Raw genomic sequence first — 26917 nt, forward strand, 5'->3', positions numbered from 1 at the left:
ACTAACATACAGAATAACCCCCAGTGCCCGTCACCCATTCACTCCCACCCCCCACCCTTCTCCCCTTCCACCACCCCTAGTTCATTTCCCAGAGTTAGCAGTCTTTACGTTCTGTCTCCCTTTCTGATATTTCCCACACATTTCTTCTCCCTTCCCTTATATTCCCTTTCACTAATATTTATATTCCTCAAATGAATGAGAACATATAATGTTTGTCCTTCACCGACTGACTTACTTCACTCAGCATAATACCCTCCAGTTCCATCCAAGTTGAAGCAAATGGTGGGTATTTGTCATTTCTAATAGCTGAGTAATATTCCATTGTATACATAAACCACATCTTCTTTAACCATTCATCTTTCGTTGGACACCGAGGCTCCTTCCACAGTTTGGCTATCGTGGCCATTGCTGCTATAAACATCGGGGTGCAGGTGTCCCGGCGTTTCATTGCATTTGTATCTTTGGGGTAAATCCCCAACAGTGCAATTGCTGGGTCGTAGGGCAGGTATATTTTTAACTGTTTGAGGAACCTCCACACAGTTTTCCAGAGTGGCTGCACCAGTTCACATTCCCACCAACAGTGTAAGAGGGTTCCCTTTTCTCCGCATCCTCTCCAACATTTGTTGTTTCCTGCCTTGCTAATTTTCCCCATTCTCACTGGTGTGAGGTGGTATCTCATTGTGGTTTTGATTTGTATTTCCCTGATGGCAAGTGATGCAGAGCATTTTCCAATATGCATGTTGGCCATGTCTATATCTTCCTCTGTGAGATTTCTGTTCATGTCTTTTGCCCATTTCATGATTGGATTGTTTCTTTGGTGTTGAGTTTAATAAGTTCTTTATAGATCTTGAAAACTAGCCCTTTATCTGATATGTCATTTGCAAATATCTTCTCCCATTCTGTAGGTTGTCTTTGAGTTTTGTTGACTGTATCCTTTGCTGCGCAAAAGCTTCTTATCTTGATGAAGTCCCAATAGTTCATTTTTGCTTCTGTTTCTTTTGCCTTCGTGGATGTATCTTGCAAGAAGTTACTATGGCCGAGTTCAAAAAGGGTGTTGCCTGTGTTCTTCTCTAGGATATTGATGGAATCTTGTCTCACATTTAGATCTTTCATCCATTTTGAGTTTATCTTTGTGTATGGTGAAAGAGAGTGGTCTAGTTTTATTCTTCTGCATGTGGATGTCCAATTTTCCCAGCACCATTTATTGAAGAGACTGTCTTTCTTCCAATGGATAGTCTTTCCTCCTTTATCGAATATTAGTTGACCATAAAGTTCAGGATCCACTTCTGGATTCTCTATTCTGTTCCACTGATCTATGTGTCTGTTTTTGTGCCAGTACCACACTGTCTTGATGACCACAGCTTTGTAGTACAACCTGAAATCTGGCATTGTGATGCCCCCAGATATGGATTTCTTTTTTAAAATTCCCCTGGCTATTCGGGGTCTTTTCTGATTCCACACAAATCTTAAAATAATTTGTTCTAACTCTCTGAAGAAAGTCCATGGATTTTGATAGGGATTGCATTAAACGTGTATATTGCCCTGGGTAACATTGACATTTTCACAATATTAATTCTGCCAATCCATGAGCATGGAATATTTTTCCATCTCTTTGTGTCTTCCTCAATTTCTTTCAGAAGTGTTCTATAGTTTTGAGGGTATAGATCCTTTACATCTTTGGTTAGGTTTATTCCTAGGTATCTTATGCTTTTGGGTGCAATTGTAAATGGGATTGACTCCTTAATTTCTCTTTCTTCAGTCTCATTGTTAGTGTATAGAAATGCCACTGATTTCTGGGCATTGATTTTGTATCCTGCCACGCTACCGAATTGCTGTATGAGTTCTAGCAATCTTGGGGTGGAGACTTTTGGCTTTTCTATGTAGAGTATCATGTCATCGGCGAAGAGGGAGAGTTTGACTTCTTCTTTGCCAATTTGAATGCCTTTAATGTCTTTTTTGTTGTCTGATTGCTGAGGCTAGGACTTCCAGTACTATGTTGAACAGCAGTGGTGAGAGTGGACATCCCTGTCTTGTTCCTGATCTTAGGGGAAAGGCTCCCAGTGCTTCCCCATTGAGAATGATATTTGCTGTGGGCTTTTCATAGATGGCTTTTAAGATGTCGAGGAATGTTCCCTCTATCCCTACACTCTGAAGAGTTTTGATCAGAAATGGATGCTGTATTTTGTCAAATGCTTTCTCTGCATCCAATGAGAGGATCATATGGTTCTTGGTTTTTCTCTTGCTGATATGATGAATCACATTGATTGTTTTACGGGTGTTGAACCAGCCTTGTGTCCCAGGGATAAATCCTACTTGGTCATGGTGAATAATTTTCTTAATGTATTGTTGGATCCTATTGGCCAGTATCTTGTTGAGAATTTTTGCATCCATGTTCATCAGGGATATTGGTCTGTAATTCTCCTTTTTGGTGGGGTTTTTGTCTGGTTTTGGAATTAAGGTGATGCTGGCCTCATAGAACGAATTTGGAAGTACTCCATCTCTTTCTATCTTTCCAAACAGCTTTAGGGGAATAGGTATGGTTTCTTCTTTAAACGTTTGATAAAATTCCCCAGGGAAGCCATCTGGCCCTGGACTCTTGTGTCTTGGGAGGTTTTTGATGACTGCTTCAATTTCCTCCCTGGTTATTGGCCTGTTCAGGTTTTCTATTTCTTCCTGTTCCAGTTTTGGTAGTTTGTGGCTTTCCAGGAATGCATCCATTTCTCCTAGATTGCCTAATTTATTGGTGTATAGCTGTTCATAATATGTTTTTAAAATCGTTTGTATTTCCTTGGTGTTGGTAGTGATCTCTCCTTTCTCATTCATGATTTTATTAATTTGAGTCTTCTCTCTCTTCTTTTTAATAAGGCTGGCTAATGGTTTATCTATCTTATTAATTCTTTCAAAGAACCAACTCCTGGTTCTGTTGTTCTGTTCCACAGTTCTTCTGGTCTCGATTTTGTTGAGTTCTGCTCGAATCTTTATTAACTCCCTTCTTCTCTTGGGTGTAGGATCTATTTGCTGTTTTTTCTCTAGCTCCTTTATGTGTAAGGTTAGCTTTTGTATTTGAGTTCTTTCCAGTTTTTGAATGGATGCTTGTATTGCGATGTATTTCCCCCTTAGGACTGCTTTTGCTGCATCCCAAAGATTTTGAACGGTTGTATCTTCATTCTCATTAGTTTCCATGAATCTTTTTAATTCTTCCTTAATTTCCTGGTTGACCCTTTCATTTTTTAGCAGGATGGTCCTTAACCTCCACGTGTTTGAGGTCCTTCCAAACTTCTTGTTGTGATTTAGTTCTAATTTCAAGGCATTATGGTCTGGGAATATGCAGGGGACGATCCCAATCTTTTGGTATCGGTTCAGACCCGATTTGTGACCCAACATGTGGTCTATTCTGGAGAAAGTTCCATGTGCGCTTGAGAAGAATGTGTATTCAGTTGAGTTTGGATGTAAAGTTCTGTAGATATCTGTGAAATCCATCTGGTCCAGTGTATCATTTAAAGCTCTCGTTTCTTTGGAGATGTTGTGCTTAGAAGACCTATCGAGTATAGAAAGAGCTAGATTGAAGTCACCAAGTATAAGTGTATTATTATCTAAGTATTTCTTCACTTTGGTTAATAATTGATTTATATATTTGGCAGCTCCCCCATTCGGGGCATATATATTGAAGATTGTTAAGTCCTCTTGTTGAATAGATCCTTTAAGTATGATATAGTGTCCCTCTTCATCTCTCACTACAGTCTTTGGGGTAAATTTTAGTTTATCTGATATAAGGATGGCTACCCCTGCTTTCTTTTGAGGACCATTCGAATGGTAAATGGTTCTCCAACCTTTTATTTTCAGGCTGTAGGTGTCCTTCTGTCTAAAATGAGTCTCTTGTAGACAGCAAATAGATGGGTCCTGCTTTTTTATCCAGTCTGAAACCCTGTGCCTTTTGATGGGGTCATTAAGCCCGTTCACATTCAGAGTTACTATTGAGAGATATGAATTTAGTGTCATCATGATAACTATTCAGTCCTTGTTTTTGTGGAATGTTCAACTGAACTTCTTCTTAAAGGGGAATTTTAAGAGTCCCCCTTAAAATTTCTTGCAGAGCTGGTTTGGAGGTCACATATTCTTTTAGTTGCTGCCTGTCTTGGAAGCTCTTTATCTCTCCTTCCATTCTGAATGAGAGCCTTGCTGGATAAAGTATTCGTGGTTGCATGTTCTTCTCATTTAGGACCCTGAATATATCCTGCCAGCCCCTTCTGGCCTGCCAGGTCTCTGTGGAGAGGTCTGCTGTTACCCTAATACTCCTCCCCATAAAAGTCAGGGATTTCTTGTCTCTTGCTGCTTTAAGGATCTTCTCTTTATCTTTGGAATTTGCAAGCTTCACTATTAAATGTCGAGGTGTTGAACGGTTTTTATTGATTTTAGGGGGGGGAATCTCTCTATTTCCTGGATCTGAATGCCTGTTTCCCTTCCCAGATTAGGAAAGTTTTCAGCTAGAATTTGTTCAAATACATATTCTGGCCCTCTGTCCCTTTCGGCACCCTCGGGAACACCAATTAAACGTAAGTTTTTCTTCCTCAGGCTGTCGTTTACTTCTCTTATTCTATCTTCATGGTCTTTTAATTGTTTGTCTCTTTTTTCCTCAGTTTCCCTCTTTGCTATCAACTTGTCTTCTATGTCACTCACTCCTTCTTCCACCTCGTTAACCCTCGTCGTTAGGACTTCTAGTTTGGATTGCATCTCATTCAATTGATTTTTAATTTCTGCCTGATTAGCTCTAAATTCTGCAGTCATGAAGTCTCTTGAGTCCTTTATGCTTTTTTCTAGAGCCACCAGTAGCTGTATAATAGTGCTTCTGAATTGGTTTTCTGACATTGAATTGTAATCCAGATTTTGTAACTCTGTGGGAGAGAGGACTGTTTCTGATTCTTTCTTTTGAGGTGAGGTTTGCCTTCTAGTCATTTTGCTCAGTGCAGAGTGGCCAAAAGCAAGTTGTACTTGATAGAAGCGCGAACTCTTCTCACTGTAGCATTCCAGGTGTTCTCTCTTTAATTCTCAGGCCGAATTCATAGATTTTCAGGATAATTTGAAGGTTTTCTAGGTAATTTGGTGGAGACAGGTGATTTGGAGACCCTACTCTTCCGCCATCTTGCCTCTCCCTCCGGGACTAAAATCTTAAAAAAAAAAAAAAAAAAAAAAAGACGGCAGCCCCGGTGGCTTAGCGGTTTAGCGCCACCTTCAGCCCAGGGTGTGATCCTGGAGACCGGGAGTCCCAAGTCAGGCTCCCAGCATGGAGACCTCTTCTCCCTCTGCCTGTCTCTCTGTTTCTCTCTCTTTCTGTCTTAAATAAATAAATAGATAAATAAATAAATAAATAAATAAATAAATCTTAAAAATATGTAGCTAGGGACAAAAGGTCCTTAACCTATAAGGATAGACACATAAGGTTAGCAGCAGATCTGTCCACAGAAACATGGCAGGTCAGAATAAAGTAGTATGATATAGTCAACATGTGAAAGAGAAAAATATGCAGTCAAGAATATAGCAAGGCTGTCATTTAGTATAGAAGTCGAGATAAACAGTTTCTAAGACAATCAAAAACTAAAGGAGTTTGTGAACACTAAACCAGCCTTTGAAGAAACATTCCAGGGGACTCTTTGAGCAGGAAAGAGAGACCAAAAGCAACAAAGTCTAGAAAGAAACAGAGACAATCTGTAAGAACAGTGACTTTACAGGTAATATAATGGCACCAAATTCATATCTACCAATAATTACTCTGAATGCAAATGAACTAAATGCTCCAATCAGAAGACATAAGGTATCCAAATAGATTAAAAAAAAAAAAAAAAAAGACAAGACCCATTGATATACTGCTTACAAGAGACTCACTTTAGACCCAAGAACACCTCCAGATTGAAAGTGAGGGGGTGGATAACTATATATCATGCTAATGGACATCAAAAGAAACCTGGAGTAGCCATCCTTATGTCAGACAAACTATATTTTAAACCAAAAACTGTAATAAGAGTTGAAGAAGGACACTATATCATAATAAAGGGGTCTATCCAACAAGAAGATATAACAATAGTAGGTATTTATGCCTCTAACTTGGGGGCAGCCAAATATATAAGACAATTAATAACAAACTTAAACTCAATAATAATAATATTATAGTAGGGGACTCTAACACTGCACTTAGAGCAATGGACAGATCATTTAAACAGAAGATCAACAAGGAAACAAGATCAATGGCTTTGAATGACACACTGGACCAGATGGATTTAATGGATATATTCAAGCATTTCATCCTAAAGCGCAGAATATACATATGAGTGCACATGAACTCCACAAAATCACATACTAGATTACAAATCAGCCCTCAATCAGTATGAAAAGATTGAGATCATACCATGCCTGTTTTCAGATCACAACACTATAAAACTTGAAGACGACTACAAGAAAAAAAATTTGGAAAGACTGAAAATATTTAGAAATTAAAGAATATCCCTTTAAAGAATAAAACACTGAAAATACAAGGAGGTTAAAGAACATGCTACTAAAGAATGAATGGGTTAACCTGGAAATTAAAGAAGAAATGTTTTAAAAATACATGGAAGCAAATGAAAATGAAAAATGACAACAGTCCCAAACCTTTGGGACATAGCAAACGTGGTCCTAAGGGGGAAGTATATAGCAATACAGGCCTTGCTCTAAAAGCAGGAAGTCTCCAATACACAACTAACCTTACACCTACAGGAGCTGGAAAAAGAACAGCAAATAAAGCCTAAAACTAAAGGAAGAAGGGAGATAATTAAGACCAGAGCAGAAATAAATAATATAGAAATCAAAAAACAGTACAACAGATCAATGAAACTAGGAGTTGGTTCTTTGAAGGAATTAACAAAATTGATAAACCTTTAGCCAGACTTATCAAAAAGAAAAGAGAAAGGACTCAAATGAGTAAAGTCACTATGAAAGAGAACAGATCATAACAAATACCACGGAAATACAAATAATTATAAGAGAATATTATGAGCAATTATATGCCAACAAAGGCAATCTGGAAGAAATAGATAAATTCTTAGAAACATATAAATTACCAAAACTGAAACAAGAATAATAGGAAATTTGAACAGACCCATAACCAGCAAAGAAATTGAATCAGTAATCAAAACTCTCCCAAAAAACAAGTGTCCAGGGGCAGAAGACTTCCCAGGGGAATTCTACCAAACATTTAAAGAGTTAATACCTATTCTTATAAAGCTGTTCAAAAGAAAAGAAAAAAGAAAAGAAAAGAAAATAAAGAAAAAAAAAGAGAGAAAGAAAGATAAAGAAAACTTCCAAACTCATTCTATGAGGCCAGAATTTCCTTGATTCCAAAACCAGACAAAGATGCCACTAAAAAGGAGAATTATCCTGTATCCAGTATCCCTGATGAACATGGATGCAAAATTCTCAAGATACTAGCTAATCTAACCCAACAGTACATTAAAGGGATTACTCATCATGATCAAGTGGGATTCATTCCTGGGCTTCAGGGGTGGTTCAGTATCTGCAAAACAATCAACATGATACATCACATTAATAAAAGAAAGGATAAGAACCATATGATCCTCTCAATGGATGCAGAAAAAGCATTTGACAAAGTACAGTGTTCTTTCTGGACAAAAACCCTCAAGAAAGTAGGGATAGAAGAAAGAACACACATCAACATCATAAAGGCCATATATGAAAAACACACAGGTAATATCCACAATGGGTAAAAACTGGAAGATTTTCACCTAAGGTCAGGAACACGATAGGGATGTCTACTCTCACCACTGTTGTTCGACATAGTACAAGAAGTCCTAGCCCCAGCAATCAGACAACAAAAAGAAATAAAAGGCATCCAAATCTGCGAGGAAGAAGTCAAACTCTCACTCTTCACAGATAATATGATACTCTATTTTGAATACCCAAAAGACTCCATCAAAAAGTTGCTAGAACTGATTCATGCATTCAGCAAAGTCACAGAATATAAAATCAATGTACAGAAATCTGTTGCATTTCTATACACCAATAGTAAAGCAGCAGAAAGGGAAATCAAGGAATCAACCCCATTTAAAACTGCTCCTAAAACCATAAGGCACCTAGGAATAAACCTAACCAAAGAGGGAAAAGATCTGTACACTGAAAACCATAGAATACTTATAAAAGAAATTGAGGAAGACTTAAAGAAATGGAAAAACATTTCATGCTCATGGATTAGAAGAACAAATACTGTTAAAACATCTATACTACCCAAAGCAATCTACACTTTCAATGTAATCCTGATCAAAAAAACAACAATGTTTTTCATAGCGCTAGAACAAATAATTCTAAAATTTGCATGGAAGCAGATAAGTCCCTGAATTGTCAAAGTAATATTGAAAAAATAACAACAACAACAACAACAAAAAGCAAAGTGGGAGACATCACAATCCCAGACTTCAAGCTGTATTATAAAACTGTAATCATTAAAGTAGTATGATACTGGCACAAAACCAGACACATAGATCAATGGAACAGAATAGAATACCTGGAAATGGACCCATGACTATATGGTTAGCTAATGTTTGACAAAACAGTAAAGAATAGCCAATTGGGGAAAAAACAGTCTCTTCAACAAATGGTGTTGGGAAAACCAGACAGTTGACATGCAGAAGAATGAAACTGGACCACTTTCTTACACCATATACAAAAATAAATTCAAAATGGATGAAAGGCTTACATATAAGACAGCAATCTATCAAAATTCTAGATGAAAAAACAGGCAACAACCTTTTTTATATTGGTTGCAGCAACTTTTTACTAGACATATCTTTGTAGGCTAGGGGAACAAAAGCAAAAATGAACTACTGGGACTTCATCATGATAAAAAGCTCATGCATAGTGAAGGAAACAATAAACTAAAATTGACTGAAGGAAACAGCAAACTAAAATAGACTGATAGAATGGGAAAAGACATTTGCAAAGATCTAGTGGAAAAAAGGGCTAGAATCCAGAATCTATAAAGAACTTATCAATATCAATAACCAAAAAATAAATCATCTAGTTAAGAAATGGACAGAAGATGTGAACAGTCATTTCTCCAAAGAAGACAGACAAATGGCCAACATAGACATAAAAAGATGCTCAAAATCACTCATCATCAGGGAAATACAAATCAAAACCATGATAAGATACTACCTCATACTTGTCATGATTGCTAAAATTAATAACTCAGAAAAAGCAGATTTTGGTGAAGATGTGGAGAAAGGGGAACATTTTTGCGCTGTTGGTGGAAATGCAAAGTGGTATAGCCACTCTGTAAAATAGTACGGAAGTTCCTCAAAAAGTTAAAAATAGAACTACCCTACCACCCAGCAATTGCATTGCTAGGTATCTAATCAAAGGATACAAAAGTGCTGATTCCAAAGGGCACATGCACCCCGATGTTTGTAGTAGCACTATCAAAAATAGCCAAATTATGAAAAGAGCCCAAATGTCCATTGACTGATGAATGGATAAAGAAGTTTTACACAAAGACAGACAGACACACACACACACACACACACACACACACACGCACACACTGGAATATTACTCAGCCATCAAAAAGAATGAAATTTTTGTCATTTGCAACAATATAGATTTAACTAGAGTGTATTATGCAACATGAAATAAGTCAGTCAGAGAAAGACAAATATATGATTTCACTCACATGCTGAACTTAAGAAACAAAAGGGATGAATATAGGGGAAGGAAGGAAAAATAAAATAAAAACAGAGAGGGAGGTAAACCATAAGAGACTCTATAGTTAATAGAATAAAATGGGGGTTCCTGGAGGGGATTTAGGGGAGTGGGCTAATTGGGTGATGGGTATTAAATTGGGTGTTGGGGATGAACACTGGGTGTTATATGTAAATGATGAATCACTAAATTCTACTCCTGAAATCAATACTATATTATGTGTTAACTAACTTGAATTTTAAAATAATAATTATCATTTAGAACTCATTATTGAATTAAATCTCAAAAGAAAATTAAACCCTCTATTGGTATTATTTGCCAAGTTTTGCTTTGTAGCTAGTATTACTTAAAAGGAACTGAGTAGATGACAACCAAAATAGTTAGAAAGAGTAGTAGCATGATTTTCACAGTGTAAATAAGGTACTTAATATTGCTGAATTAAAATAAGTGTTCTCCCTCAAAAATCCTGAGGAATGATAAATACTTACATCAAGATATTTCTATTGCATGCACAAGTACACAAATATACTGATTTTTGTAGGGGTTTTATTGTGTGTTTGTTTTTTGTCTTCAGTGCTAGATTTCTAAGCTGTGAAGAAATCAATGGTTTAATAGACTTTAGGCTTTAAGAAGGGGTCTATAAACTCGGAAAACTAAAACAATACATTTTTTAAAAGACTTCATTTATTTATTCACAAGAGACATAGAGAGAAAGGCAGAGACACAGGCAGAGGGAGAAGCAGGCTTATTGAGGGGACCCCAATCTGGGACTCGATCCTGGGACCCTGGGACCATGCCCTGAGCTGAATGCAGATGGTCAACCACTGAGCCACTCAGGCGTCTCCCCAAAAATTACATTAACAGTGCAAATCTCAGCTTCTAGAATGCATATTATGCAGTCCTCTTTCTCCTATAAAAAAAATAAGTCTCACTCAAATCTCTTTAGGAAGGCATATGCATAACTTTAGCATTCTACTTTATGAGACTGCCTCATTCCAACTTTCCCTTTAAAGGGACCTACCCTACAGCATTATCTTATTTTGTAACTCTCCTGCCTCCCATTCCTCTCAATGATCAATACTTACACAGGCCTCCCAGGTGCAACCACAGGCATTACAGGTACATCCACAAACCTGTGTGTAGCCTGTCATCATATAGTGACACCTGGATGGCAAATAAATGTAGCATTATTCAACTATATCAACTAGTTATTAACTAGAGTGCACTTAATGTTTGTTCAAAAATCATGGTTTTTAAGTAAATTTGACACTATTGAGAATAATATTTCAAAGAACTTCAGTTAATAGGTCAAAAGTGACATCGTGATATTTTCAATGCTCTCAAAAAGGACTACTTTAATGATTATTGAATATTATATGATCTTTATCTTTTCCTGACTGACTTATTTCATTTAGCATAATACCCTCAGGTCCATTCATGTTGTTTCAAATGTCAAGAATTCATTCTTTTTATGGCTGAGTGTTAGTCCATTATATATCTAAACCTAACTCTGTATCTTCTTTAACCATTCATCTATCAATGGATACTTGGATTGCTTCCATATCTTGGCTACTATAAATAATGATACAATAAACACAGGGGTGCATATATCTTTTGAATTAGTTTTTGTTTGTTTGTTTGATTTTCTTTGGGTAAATACCCAGTAGTGGATTACTAAATCATATGTTAATTCTATTTTTAATTTTTTTGAGCCAACTGCCATACTCTTTCACAGTAACTGTACCAATTTGTATTGCTATCAACAGTGTACAAGGGTTCCTTTTTCTCTGTATTCTCACCAACATGTGTTATTTCCTATCTTTTTGTTTTAGCCATTCTGACTAGTGTAAAGTGATATCTCAATGTGGTTTTGACTTGCATTTCCCTGATGATCAGTGATGTTGGGCATCTATCCATGTGTCTGTTGGCCATCTGTAGGTCTTCTCCCCAGGGCAGGAGTCACTTTGGGCTAGTCCCAGTCCTAGCATGGTCTGCTTGCAGGATGTGTTGTGCAGAATCCACTTTGGAGGGATGCCTGCTGAGCAAGGCAAGTTGGATGGGGCAGATCTGCAGAATAGGGTCTGACAGAGTTCATAATATTAGCAAGATAGGTGGAGAGTGGTTCTCACAAGTGTCCAGCTATCTAGGCTTGGGGAGGGGGAGGGGGCCACAGAAAGAAATGTCATCTGTCAGCCCTTTTGCTCTTGGAGAAGTTTCCTAAAGATGCCTGACCCTCCAGCACATGTTCTGAAATTAGTAAATAAATCTCCTTCACATTTACCCCAGGTGCTTTTTAAACTGCTGCTCAATGCTCTATTCCCATAGGGTTGCTTATTATGCAGGCATTGCCCCCCAGCTTATCAGGAGCTAAACCTAGTGGTTTTTAAAGTACCAGAGTTAAGCCCTGCTGATTGTAAAAACTTGTAAGGTGAAGTCCCACTGATTCTCAAAGCCAAATGTTATGGAAATTTATCTTCCCACTGCAGGTTCCCCTGGGCTTAAGTTGCCTTGTATCCATCTGCTTCTCTCCCTTCTCTGTGCTTCTGGTGTCTTTCCCATTAGTTGGTCTCACCTGGAGTTTGTTTCCTAACCATGACCCCACTCCTCTAACCCTTTTCCATGTGGTCTCCTCTCCACTACTGGTAACTATAGAAAATCTGTTCAACCAGTCTTCATTTTCTGAGTTAGTTGCACGATGCAGCTATATGTAGGTGTCCATGGGATGAAGTGAGTTTAGGATGGCAGAGTTGTTCCACCATCTTCCTTTCCCATTTTGCTTTCACTTTTTAATTTTTGGATGCTTCTTTTCTATGGAAGTACATTTTTGTAAAGTCTCTCTCCCCACCAATTGTTATATCCACAATGTAGTACAAAGTGCCAGACATAGTAAGCATTAAAAGTAGCTATTTTAGGGGCACCTGGGTTAGGCAGTTGGTTGAATGCTGAGTTTCAGATCAGGTTGTGGTCTCAGGGTGATGAGATTGAGCCCTGCACTGGGCTCCATGCTCAGTGCAGAGTCTGCTTGGGTTCTCTCTCTCTCTCTCCCTGCTCTCTCTCCATTAATAATTAAATCCTTACAAAAAAGTAGCTATTTTATTTTTAATAAATATTAATAATTAAATTATTGGAAATAGAACAGTGCCTAACAATGTCTAGACATCGACAAATCTCCTAGAACATCAGTTAAAATAAGTGAATATGCTATATTTTCAATTGCTTATAATTTCATTACCTTGAGATACTCTGACCAAAAATAATGTTAGGACAAAAAAAAGTAAGGTAGAAAAATGAAAAAGCATACCATTTAAAATTCAGGGTAGAAAAAAAAAAACAACTAAGAATACTAAAAATCCAAACAAGCAAAATAGTAATAAACTTACTCAGCCTGTCCATTCAATGGCCTGTGAAATTTTAAAGAATGGTTCACATGCAAAGGACAATGGCAAAGAAAAGATCAGAGGCTAACACAAATTTATCTACATTTTAGGCTAATTCAAATTCAGGAAATAAAGTAATTTTTTATCTTCTTCACCTGCTTCATCCCTAATAGAAAGAAGTACTAATCATGTTGGCTACACTCTAGAACATTAATGGCCTTAAACCTTGAGTGACCAAGTGATGGTACAATAAGAAATAAAATGCAGAATTGTGTCTCCAAGATGTAGAAAAAAAATGATACAGTAAAACAGCAGACCCTTGAATACTGATGCCTTCCCCCATTCCATACCCATGAAAAAATTTAAGTTTGTAAAAATGCATGAAGCCCAGGTGTTACAGTCTCTTAACCTGTTTTAGGGCTTGCTTCCATGAGGCATCAAGGAAGCAAAAGAGAGTCTCCTCTTCATTGAAGTCTTAACTTCATTTATATTCTTTGCATTGACAGCTGAGAAATAAAATGAGCAAAATAAGCAAAAATTAAATTGTTATTTTAACTGTTCCTTAAACCTGGGCAAATGTTTTAATGTCTGGCGTAGTTAGAAATAGAGGAGTATATACTCAAACCATTTTGGATCTAAATTTTGATCCTAAGCAATTTTCTCTTACTGAAAATAAGAGGCAATTACCATTTGTTTTTTAAAATCTCTCTTAAATTGATTTCTTAAAATTATACAGTAATAAGAGCTAAATAATCATACATGAATCATTAATTCGATAAAAAGTAAGCCATACTATTCCAATTTTATTTAAAAGCAAACTCGGGATCTCTGGGTGGCTCAGCGGTTTAGTGCCTGCCTCTGGCCCAGGGCGTGATCTTGGAGTCCCCGGATCAAGTCCCACATCAGACTCCCTGCATGGAGCCTGCTTCTCCCTCTACCTGTGTTTCTGCCTCTCTCTCTCTCTGTGTCTCTCATGAATAAATAAATAAAATCTCTTAAAAAAATAAATAAATAAAAGCAAACTCAATTGGAAGAACAGGAAATATGATAGCATGAACTGGATTTCAGTAAGAATATTCAAAGTTTCTCCCTTACCATCCAAAATGTAGAAAATGGAAATAAAACTGATACAAAAGTTAGTTCTTAGACATGTTTCCACTGCAAGTAACAGAATAACTAAAGTGGCTTAAACATTAGGGGTTTATTAGTGGATCTTACATATCAGTCTTTCTAGAGATAGGTAGGCCCAACACTGGTTAGTTCAGTGGCTCAGTGTGTTAGGACTCACTCTATGTTAGCTTCTCTATGGTTCTTATTCTTTTTTTTTTTTAAAGATTTTATTTATTTATTCATGAGAGAGAAAGAGGCAGAGACACAGTCAGAGGGAGAAGCAGGCTCCATGCAGGGAGCCCGATGTGGGACTCAATTCTGGGACTTCAGGATCACGCCCTGGGCTGAAGGCAGGCGCTAAACCGCTGCGCCACCCAGGGATCCTGGTTCTTATTTTCTCTCTTTCTCCTTCTCTCCCCATTCCTCCTTCCCTCCCTCTTTCTCTGTCTTTTACAGTTATGTAAAGGTTGCCAAAGTTCCATACAACTTGAAGTCCTGCAACAATGTCTAACAAAGAAAGGAGGGGAAGCAGGATTTAGGCAGAGGAATAAATCAAGCTGTAATATAAGTACAGTGACAGCCTCAGCTGACCCCATGGGGACCTGATATGACTCCAGAGTTGGCTGATATGGACAGCCTTTTATGCTCCCACACTGATCACTTACTAGATGTGTACCTCCCCTATGAAGGAAATCAGACCTTGGGCAAGGCACCCCTCTGTAGAAGGGGTAATTCTATCTGATGGGGCTGATAGTTAAATAAATAAATGGAGAGAAATGCCATATTTGTGGATCAGAAGACTCAATATTAAATATGTTAATTATGCCCAGATCAATGTCTGTAATTAACATAATTACATTTAAAAATTCCAGCAGTTATTTTTTAGGAAAATTGGGGAGCTTCTACTATAATTTATATGAAAATGCAAAGGTTTAAGAATAGACAAGATAGGGGTACCTGGGTGGCTAAGTTGATTCAGCCTGAACCTGCTTAAGATTCTTATTTTTTTTCTCTAGATTGATACATTCTGTTTTTAATATATATTGAAGAGATGTGACACCAAACTTTTGGACACAAGCCTAACCTGCACATGTGTAGTTGTTTGGTCCTCAGTCTGACATTCTTTTTTTCTGAATAACGGGGAAAAATGTGTCTTCTAAATCTTAGTAAAATCAGTTTTGTCATGTTAACATGTTAGGTTCTTTTAACTAAAACATAAGTTTTGACTATATTTCAATAAAAGAGTTACGAGTATTGAGTTTCACTGAAATAGATGTAGAACTAGGTCTCCTAGGATAAGGTAGCTTCCAGTATCTTTGACTTTATAAGCAAGATGTTTAAGTACTGTTTTGGTCACCAGAGGTAGCTTTTATGGTAGTACTGAAATTACAGAAATGCAGTGAGGAAAAATATAAAATTAATTTAGGATAAAATCGTAAGACACTTAAATTGTAAAAGTTAAATCTCATGCGTGTCAGAGTCCATGGTAAATAGCCTTTTACCAAAATCATGCATGGTTTATAGAGACACCAATGACTTAAATAAGAAGTGAAAATATCATTTATTTCAGATGACTAGAATTTATAAAATTAAACATCAGAAAAATATTGACTTCTACTGTTTAGCATAAAAAATATAAAAATCATTGATTATAATATCAAATTTCATTTAGTTTGAGACCATAAATATAAAGAAATGTATAGAAAATACAAGGTAAAATGTAAAATATAACATCATTTAAAGGCGAAAGAAGTAGAAATTATACACCAAATGAAGACTATAGAGAAAAGTGCTAACCTAGCAGAGAAAGATGTAATGATCACTCCAGATTGTAGTTTGAATCAGCAGGATTGATAAGAAAGGAAATATACTGCATGGATTAGAGAAATTGCATGGTAATTCCCTATACCATTCATCTAAAGCTCAGCACAGATGCTGAATTTGAAAAAGATTAGAAAATAGAGCATTTAGGAGATGACAAACAAGTTCAGGTGATATAGCACAAGGAAGTGGACATTAAAGGCAGAAGTGTGTGTTCTTGAGGTTACAACAGTGATGCCACAGTTCACCAGAGGCCATAGTCAAGTCATCGCATGTGTCTCAGCCTCACTGTTCTCAGTTATCAAAAACATTTATAAAATCCTATCATAATTCTCCTCAGGTCTCCTATTTTCCTAAGATATGAATTATGAACACATGAGCAGTAGAGAAACTACTGATAAGGTTGGCTTTAAATATGTGTAGAGGTATTCTATAAAAGTTGATAACCTACTCACCTCATTCATAGATAACAGAACTGGGGAAAACGGGTTTAATCAGAAGTAAGAAACAATGTAGGTTAGGTCAAAGATCCTTAATTCTCACTGCCTTATAATCAACTGGGAATCTATAAAATATAGACACTAGTCTTTGCCCCAAGATTCCCTTTCAAAGGGGCATGTCCAGGCACCAATGTGTTTTAGCCGTCCCCCTAAATGTTTCTAATTTTCATCCAGGTATGGAAACTTCTGGATTAGATGTAATAAAATACTACCTGTGAATTAAGGTTTATAGATAATCTCTTTTCCTGGAGCCTATAAATGTCATTAATCACAAAATGAACAAAAAACCACAAAAACAATTAATATATATTTACACTTTAATATGTTTACTAGATTCTTCTAGGTTCTTTGACTATATTACTGTACGTACACTGTGGTAGACCTATATGATTTTACCTTCAGTTACAGAATTTTATTTGTCTCTAGTTCAATACCACGCTGATGGAGTTATGATTAAAAATAAAGGAATGGGAGAATGTCTATTCTTTTACTATATCCTATCTTCTTCAAAAAGCATTACATTAATATAAAATATCTATTAAGTGAAGTCACTATAAAAGATGGCTTAGTTTTTCCATGTAATCCATATCCCCAAATTAAACTTGAAAATATATTTTCTTCTGGAAAATATTATCTGTATTTTAATTGTAACTGCACAACCTTAGATTTCCAACTGAGTTTGGTGTTCTCTGAACTAGGAAATAAAATTACTATATTCTTTTTCAAACTTTCTACTGAAGTCAATATTATGACTTTCGCAATATCAGAAATTTTCTCCTTTGTATTGTTTCATGCAGTCCCTGTGCTATAGGCATTTTATGACTCTTTGAGATTAAGATATTTCAAACCTCAGTGACTATATGTTTCCAGTGGGATATTAGAAACAGACTTTACAGTCTCCACACACAACGCAATTTTTAAAATAAAATTCCATAAATTAAGGCTCTCATAAACCTTTGGAAATGCTGCTGTTTTGAACAGCTGTTTTGTTGCATTTGATCCCTACACTAAAATAGTTCACGGAGATATGTTATTTAAACCTGGACTTCCATTAATTAGCATGAAGATTAGGTGAAAGATTATGCTTTGACAAAGAGCTTATGCCAATTAAAAAATTCTGACAAAAGATCAATATGTAATCACCACTTAAAATATACTATCAAACATACCATATCAAAATATACTTCTTAAAGAAAAATATCAGCTGCATCTATTGACTATGACACACAGCTAGAGGACTGGCAGTAGAGGGAGGCTACAACTGGGTTGAATCAACGGAAAAATTAAAATTTCAGCTTCCATATCACGATATAGAATATACAATATACGGAAAAGTCTTGTTATAGGACACTTATAGACACAGCATTAAAATCACTTAACCCAAGAAGTTTTAGTAATGTAAGTTTCACATTTCAGCTGTAAGTACTTAAATGAAGTAACTCATTTTTATTATTTGGTTCAATTTCATATTATCTTCAGCAAGAAATATAGGAGGACAAGATGAGACCTTCCAGGAATCAAAAGATAGACAAGGACAGTAACCATTTGGGAATGATTCTGAAAATTTTGCTATTTTTACTAGCTATTTACTATTGTAATGTTTTGTTTGTTTCTCTGTGGGAATCAGAAATAATTCTTTGAAAATGACTTCTAAGTAAAAGCCAAAATTCTTATGGTACTACTATGGTCTGAATATTTGTGTCCCCTCAAAATTCATGTTTAAATCCTAACCCCTAAGTGGCAGTTTTAGGAGGTAGGGCCTTAGAGAGGTGCTAAGGCCATGAGGGTGGATCCTCTATAATGGGATTAGTGCCTCATAAAAGAGACTCCAGAGAGCTGGCTTGGCCCTTCTACTGTGTGAGGACATAGCAAGAAGTCAGTAGTCTATAACCTGAAAGAGGGCCTTTGTAAGAATCCTGCTATTGATACTGGATTTCCACCTGTCAGAACTGCGAGAAATAAATTTTTGTTTATAAGCTATTCAGTCTATGGTATTTTGTTACAACAGCCTAAAGAGACTAAAACAGACAACATACAAGCTTTATAAAATGTGTGCTCCTTCCTGTCATTTACCACTCTAACCTTTCCCATAATATGTCTCCCCTCACTGCCCCAACCACACTAGCTGGTTATAACAGACACATTCCCTCTGCAGGATCTTTGCACCCATTGTTACTTCTGCTTGTATTGTACTTGACCGCTGCCCTTTTTCAACTTTTGACTCAAAAGTCTTCTTTTCATTGAAGTTGTTCCAGGTTTCCCTACCTAAACTATAAAGCACAGCTAACTACATACAAACTTCATGTACTCTGCCCTCTATTTTTTAGCACTTACCTATTACAATATATATTTTATTTTTTTATTCAGTTCTTAGCTTATTTCAGTCCACTTTTCACATATAAGTAAAATGAAAAACTCAAAGTCAAAACTAAAAAAGTCAAAAGAACATATATCCAAGATCTATTATGATACAAAAATTTAATATCTCATTTAAATTTTTTAACCCCATTTTATTTTATTTTTCTACTTTGCAAGGTTTTATTTAAATTCTAATTGGATTGCACTTAGTGTAATATTTGTTTCAGGAGTAGAATTTAGTGATTCCTCACTTACACATAATACCCAGTGCGCTCACAAGCGCCCTCCTTAATCCTCATCACATCATATATTTCAAATATTAATCTTGTTAATTTTCTGTTTCTTCCTTCCTCAAATGTAATTTTGATTATAGTAGGGATTTTTATTTATTGTTCATTGCTATACCACAAGAATCTAGAACTGATAGTCATATAGAAGGTACTTAATAAATATTTGTGAATAAATACATGAATGAAAACTTTTGAATTATGATTTTTATTTTCGTTTTTGGCTGGGATAGTCAGAGTTACAGAAAATATGGCCAACTCTAACTAGATACTGGGGGACCAACTCCGAGAAAAAGGGATGTATAGCAGTATTAAAAAAGAAAAAAAAGGAAGTGAAGTTAGGCTGAATTCTATATTTTTCAACCAGTTACCATGCCTGTAAGACTTTCAACGAGTACCAAGAAAAGGAAGTTCAATTGCCTCTCTCCTCCCAATCTCTCCATGGAGGCTAAACTCTCAGCCTTACCTCAACCAGTTTATTTTTCCTGACCCCTTGCAATGTCTCCAAATTTGTTGCATTACATCAGCTGTGCACATCAGTTACTATTCTTCTAATACCAATTTCTCAAATGTGATGCTTCTAGTTAATCTTAATAACCATATCTGATACAGCTCTGTTCCTATTCCCTCTCTAGAGACAGCCTCATGTGACAAGATTCCTAATCAGTTTACTCCACTTGTGATTATGTGCTGGAAAGCCAACTAATAAAATGGAAATTCTACTCTTTCTATTTAGTAGTGAAGATTATGTGGCTTATCTCCAGCTTTGATGGTTCTGTTTTATGGGAGGAGAGACCAATTTATGATGAAATTAGGAAGCATTACTGCAAATCTAGGGCAAAGACTCCTCTGTGCCTTATACTACTCATATAAGAATGAGCTTTCTTTTCTATCTTTTCGAGAAGTAAAACATTTTATTAGAGCATGAAAAATATGATTAAATAAACTCTCAACCTCAGCAGCAGAAATGGCATCTCAGAGATTTGGAATTGGGTTTGAAGATGGTTGTCTTCTCCCTTTATATATGAGATACAGACAATCAGTCTGGAGTTCCCCAGGATGGGATGAGAGAGCCATTTGAGGCCATGCACCATGACACATACTTTGCTAATTTTTTTTTTATTAACCACCCTATTAATCTCAGAAGGAAAGCATATATAATCATCTTATCCATAAAAGAAAAATATTTTATTTTTCCTTCTATTATCATCAATGTACAGTGCTGAGCCTCAGCTAATAATTACCAATCTCTTACTAGATGACAGGTACTTCCTAAAAATAGGTATTATTCCACTTATTTCTCATAAAAGATCTGTCACATAGATCATGTATTACTCTTTTTGGAGGATACTAAAGCCAAAATAGTTCAGGTGATTTTCCAAGATCACACAGCTAGTGGAGAGGCAAGACTTGTACCCAAATGTCTAAACTACAGAATCCCTTAACACAGTCACTGAGGCTGGTATGAGGTATTATGTAACTAAATGAAATTCTAGTTGCCTGTATTAAATGTTAGGTCAGATATATGTAAGATCAGATATTTAAGTGTAAACTTTGGTTGACTGCTAAAAAAGTATCTTTCCTGTGTGTCACAGGTGCACCTGTTTTGGAACATGTGCTTCAAGGCCTGCATTACCATCAAACTAAACGAGGCCACTATCATCCTATACCTAGAATTGACCTAACTCTTCTTATTTCTTCCACACTTGCCTCTACCCAAACCATTCCCCACAAAGAAGCAAAGAGATGCTATTAACAAGAGAACTGAAACCATGTCTTTATCTGACTTAAAACTAGTTGATGCATCCAAATCCATTTGAAACTCTACCATGACGTAAACCTGGTCTGATCTGGTCCTCACTGATTCTTGTACTTGAACCACTCTTTATCTCTTTCATTAAGCTCCAGCTACATGGTATTGTTTTTATCTGTCTACAATTTCCAAATGACTTTCCTTCCACATGGTTTTTATAAAACCTCCCATCTCCTTATATGCTACATCTCCTCACACTGCATGACAAATTTATTCTTATCCACTAGATTTCAGCTTATATGTCACTTTTTCTGTCCTCTCTAATCTAAAACACATGTATTGTTCTCCGTCTGCTCTAAGTTATATTTTCTATTTCAATACTGTTTGTTTTCTTTATGATAATTATCTCATAATTATTTTATTTACTTATATAAAATTCATATAATGTCTGCTTCATGAGAATAGTGATAGTGTCCATCTTTTAATCATTGTGCCTCCAAGAACTAGCATAGAGCCTAGAACAGAGGACCAGCTAGTAATTATTTGTTAAGTACAATATTTTATACCCCAAGATAAAATAAAAATGACATCCAATTTCAGATATGTATTTCAGATTTCTTAGCCTAGCATTCAAAGTGCAATCAAGACTTTACTTGATTCCCTTTTTCTCCTAAACTTACTCAAAACATTCTATAAACCAGCACATCAAATACCTCCAATGTGTTCCTGGACATCTTTACTCATATCATTTATTTTTTGAATGTCTTCTACATTTCCCAAATTGTGATTTCAAGTACAAATCTTCCTTGACTTATAATGGGGTTATATCCTGATAAACCAACCATAAGTTGAAAATATCACGTAAAAAATGCATTTAATACTCCTAACTTACATCATAGCTCAGCCTAGTCTATCATAAAGGTGCTCAAAACACATTAGCCTACAACTGGGCAAAATTATCTAACACAAAGCCTGTTTTATAATGAAGTGTTGAATAAATGATCACATATAACTTAATAAATACTACACCGAAAGTGAAAAATAGAATGGTTGTATGTGTACAGAATGGTTCTAAGTTTATTAGTTGTTTATCCTCATGATTGCATGAGTGACTAAGAGGTGTGGGTCACTGACACTGCCCCATATCATAACAGTATTGTACTGTATGTTGCTAGATTGGGAAAAGATAAAAATTCATAATTCAAAGTAAAGTTTTTTTTTTTTACTGAATGCATATCATTTTCACATCATCATAAAGTCAGAAAATCATAAATTAAACCATCATAAGTCAGGGACTGTCTGTACATACACTCTAGCTTTAGGAAATCTTTCTTCTTTCCCCATTATATCTTGATCCTTTCAATGAAAAATAATTGACTATAATGTAAATTTCTTTTGGATTTTGAAATATCTCCTTAAATAGAGGAGTGCTTTCAAGCATTGAAGCTAGAGAAACCTAGTTGCCTATCTTACTCCACCATTTACTATCTGGAGATCTTTTTTCCTCATATATAAAATTACAATCAAATTATGTCTACATTATCATTTTTTTGAAAATTAAACTTATAATGCATGTAATGCCAAAATATAGTGATCACTGTTACATACTGAGTACTCAATAAATGTTCATTATTCCAAGTCATAGGAGAAATTATATTTAGATAGTGTTACATTTATTTGGTTAAATGCCTATGAGCTACAAAGAGACTGACTATAAACCCCCTAAAATCTATGAAAATGTTATTCTGATCATGCTCCACAAACTCTTATGTAAAGCAGGTATTCAATTAATATTTGTTGACTTGACTGATTGCATTGATTAAAGAACACTTTTTAAAAATGAAGCTTTGTCTGTAAGTGTGTTTTTTCCAGGAAAAGGAAAACTGTAATTAGCTCTTGTTGTGAAGAAAATTCATAAATCTGTATTGCCATGCTGTACTTTTTCTTCTACCAGCATATGATGTATATAATGCTTAAAAACAATTAGAAACTCTTTGGAGGTAATCAGCATTCCTTCATACTTTATCTAGAATGTATTAAACTGCATTTATGTTTGGAATTCTGTTAGTCTTCACTAGAAGCTGGTATCTGCCGTTTTGTTTTGCTTTGCTTTGTTTTCATTGAGAACAGTGACTCCCACATACCACAGACAGGGTAAGTTAGAATTACCTGTGTTGATTATTAGCATCACAACTTGCTGGCCTCCATGTCTGACCCATTCATCAGAATCTCTGGGGAGGATTCTGGAAATTATACAAACCCCCCAAGAGATTCTGATGTGTAGTAATGTGTAAGAAACTCTCTTCTGGAAAAGCAGCTAATGGAATTACCATGTACAAAATAAAGAGCAACAGACTTTTATAGTAACTATCATTTCTATTATATCTTCTGAAATTAGGGAAATTTCAAGCTTTGGATTTTCCTTTCACAGAGAAGTCTAAATGATTCTCTGGTTCATGGTTTCTCACTAAAATTAATGATAATTTAAACTTATAGTTTTCCATTTCTTAATTGACAAAGCCTTTTGACTATTCTGATGGGGCTATAAAATTTTAAATATTTTAAAACTATAAAATTTTTAAATTATATAATTTATAGAAATAGAAGCTTGTCATTACAGAATAAGTATCACTGAAATAATGCATAATCCACTGACTTAAGATCTGAATAGTAGCAGCAGTTTTGAAACTATATTCATCTTGTTGTTGAGTAGTATTTCATTTATAAATATTCCATATTTTGCTTATCTACTCACCATTTGATAGGCATTTGGATTGTTTCCAACTTTTGGTTATGAATGCTGCTGCTATGAATATTCAAGTACAACATCCAAGTCTTTGTGGGGACATATGTTTACATTCTCTAGAGTGACTACATAGAAGTGGAATTGTTGGTTCATATGGTAACTTTATGTTTTTAAGGCTTTAAGAAACTGTCAAAATCTATTTTTTGCCACTAGAAATGTATGAAAGTATCTGTTTCTCTACATACTTGCCAACACTTGTTATTACATGCTAAAGCATGAATGAATCTCTGAAACATCATTCTATATACATGAAGCTAGGTGGAAAACACCATATATTGTATCATTCCATGTGGATGAAATGTTCAGAGAAGACAAATCCACAGAGACAGAAAGTAAATCAGCGATTGCCTGACAGTGGGAATAAGTGTTGCCTGCAAATGGTTATGAAGTATCTGGAATAATAAAAATGTTTTTTAAAATGGATCATAATTGGGGCATCTGGGTGGCTTAGTTGGTCAAGTGTCTGACTTTTGATTTTGGCTCAGGTCATGATATCACAGTTTTGAGATGAGCCCCACTCACATAGGGCTGTGTACTCAGCAGGGAGTCGGCTTGAGATTCTTTCCCTTTCTCTGTGCCCCTCCACCCACTTGCAAGCGCACACTCTCTCAGAGAAATCCTTTTAAAAAATGGATCATAAGAATGATTGAATAATTCTGTAAATTTACCATTTTTTAGTTTTCTGATATGTAAATAATACCCACCTAATGATGTATGTATATGTAATTATATATGTACATATATATGTAGATGAATGTGTGCATATATATATACATATATTTAGTTCTATCTTTTTCAAAACCTTCTTTATGATAATCAAGAGGCAGTCTTCTCTACTATATTGAATACAAAAAATAAACATAAGAGCTTATGCAATTATCAGCTGAGTTAGTGGTTATATCAATGATCAATTTTCCCATAGTTCTTGAAGTAGAGAATCATTTCTTGAAAAATGTGTAAAAGATAAAAGCATAATATATTTCAGGAATGCCTCTTGGATGAAAAGAAAAAAAATTCTTCATTAATATGCTTAGTTTCTTTCTATTATAATATCTTCCCCAACTCTTTATAAGGATGTTTTTAACATCTAAATTCATAGTTATTGATATCATTATGCTATTAGTAATTATAATCTTGTATTTACAATGTTGTACTTTTAGTCTTCATGATAAACATACTTTGATATTTTTGGTCATTTGTTTAATTGTTCTGATACAGGTGAAGTGCATTTCCTTGAGCTGTTGAGCTTCTTCTGTTTTTGACTTATATGTTTGTTTCCAATACTTCTTCAGTGAAGTATGTTTAAATCCTTTGCCCATCTTTAATTAAGTTTGCTACCTCTTATTATTGAATTTTGAGAGTTCTTTATTTGAGATCTTTTTTTAAAAAAATGTATTCCGGGTACAAGTACTTTATGGAATATATACATTACAAATATTTTTCTCAGTCCATAACTGTCTTTCCAATCTTATTCCCTTTTCAAACAGTGTAAGGTCATTAATTATTATAAACTACAATATATCCCTTTTTTCTTTTATGGATCATGTATTTTGTGATATAATGAAAAATCTTTGACATAATCACAAATATTTTCTCCTGCGTTATTTTCCAGAAATTTTATAGTTTTAAGTTTTACACTGAAATCTATGATGGATTTGGTGATTATTTTTGTAAATGGAGAAAAGTCTTGAATTAGGTTCTTTTTGGTATATATGGTTTTGCAATTGGTACAGCAACATTTGTTAAAAAGACTATACTTTCTGCATTGACTTGTTTTAGTACTTGCCCAAAATAAATTGACCATGTAAGCATTTGAGTGCATTTTTAAAACTCTGTTCTGTCTCATTGATATGCTTTTTCTAACTTTCACTAATAACACACTGTCTTAAATATTGTAGTATTAGAGTAAATTATAAAATCAAATAATGTGAGTCCAGAAAATTCGTTCTTGGAAATTTCTACCAAAGCCCAATTAATACTTTGATGGAGATAACATTGATTCTACAGACTAATGAAGGGAGAATTGACAATATTAGCAATATTGTATCTTCTAATCTCTGAACACCATATATTTTTCAATTTATTTAGTTTTCAGCATAAAGTCTTGCACCCATTTTGTTGGAATACTGCTTCAGTATTTATGATTTCATTACACTACAAGACTTATTTTTATATACCAATTATCATTATTCATTAATATATAAGATAAATATTTTATATATATGTATATATATATTTTATGTATTTTTTACTCTGACTTCAAATTCTGTAATAATTATATAGCAGTTATAAATTATTAGGTTAGTTATTCTGCCTTGAATAATGTCTGGTGTCTTTGACGTATTTAAAAAAATTTGACCATTTCACTAAATTATTGAATTTATGGCCATAAGTTTTTCATAATAAATATTCATTTTACTTTTCATCTCCATAGGATAATAGTGATATTCGTTGAGTTAGACAATTTTTCTTTAAAGTGATCAAAAGTAAAGTTAAAAACAAGGACTTTGGTTATTTACCTTAATTTCACCATTTCTGGAGCTCTTTTTTGTGTATATATATATTTTTTTCTGGTATCATATTCCATATGCCTAAAGAACTTCCTTTAATAGTTCTCTTAGTACAAGTTAGTAGTTAATTCCTTCACTTCTTTATTTGTCTAAAAAGGTCTTTCTCATTTTTTCTCTGGGTATAAAGTTCTGAATTGACAAGATTTCCTTTCCTTTTTTTAAAAGATTTTATTTATTTATTCGAGAGAGAGAGAGAGAGAGAGGCAGAGACACAGCAGAGGAGCCCATGCAGGGAGCCTGACGTGGAACTCGATCCCGGGTCTCCAGGATCACGCCCCAGGCTGAAGGTGGCACTAAACCACTGAGCCACCCAGGCTGCCCCTTTTCTTCTCCTTTCTTTTCTTTTTTATTTAGCACTCAAAGTTACTCCCTTGACTTCAGGTGAGACATCTGCTATAATTCTTATTTTTGTTATTTCATATGTAATGCATCTTTTTATTCTTTGCCTGTCTTCATGACTTTTTTTAGGTGGTTTTAAGTTATGGAAATATAAGAGTTGCGCACATATGTTTGTGTGTGTGTGTGTTTCTTTTCTTTCCCTTGTCCTGGGGTGAGGGAGGACAAGAGGGATTGTGTGAAATTATCTTGCTTAAG

The 26917-nt window shown here is 35.2% G+C and overlaps 1 protein-coding gene across 12 annotated transcripts in view; it reads right to left on the minus strand.

Moving 5' to 3' along the window:
• LOC144316026 (uncharacterized) overlaps window positions 1-26917 on the minus strand; it is a 524958-nt gene that overhangs the window by 206670 nt on the left and 291371 nt on the right. The window contains exon 4 of one of the 12 annotated variants that reach the window (XR_013381830.1): window positions 13006-13624. The exons of the other annotated variants lie outside the window; for them this stretch is intronic. The gene's annotated coding sequence lies outside the window, so the exon portion shown is untranslated. Of the gene's footprint in view, window positions 1-13005; window positions 13625-26917 lie in introns of those variants that run through there. 12 annotated transcript variants of the gene reach the window in all.

Source organism: Canis aureus, chromosome 1 (assembly GCF_053574225.1).
Source record: "Canis aureus isolate CA01 chromosome 1, VMU_Caureus_v.1.0, whole genome shotgun sequence".
Taxonomy (NCBI): Eukaryota; Metazoa; Chordata; class Mammalia; order Carnivora; family Canidae; genus Canis; species Canis aureus.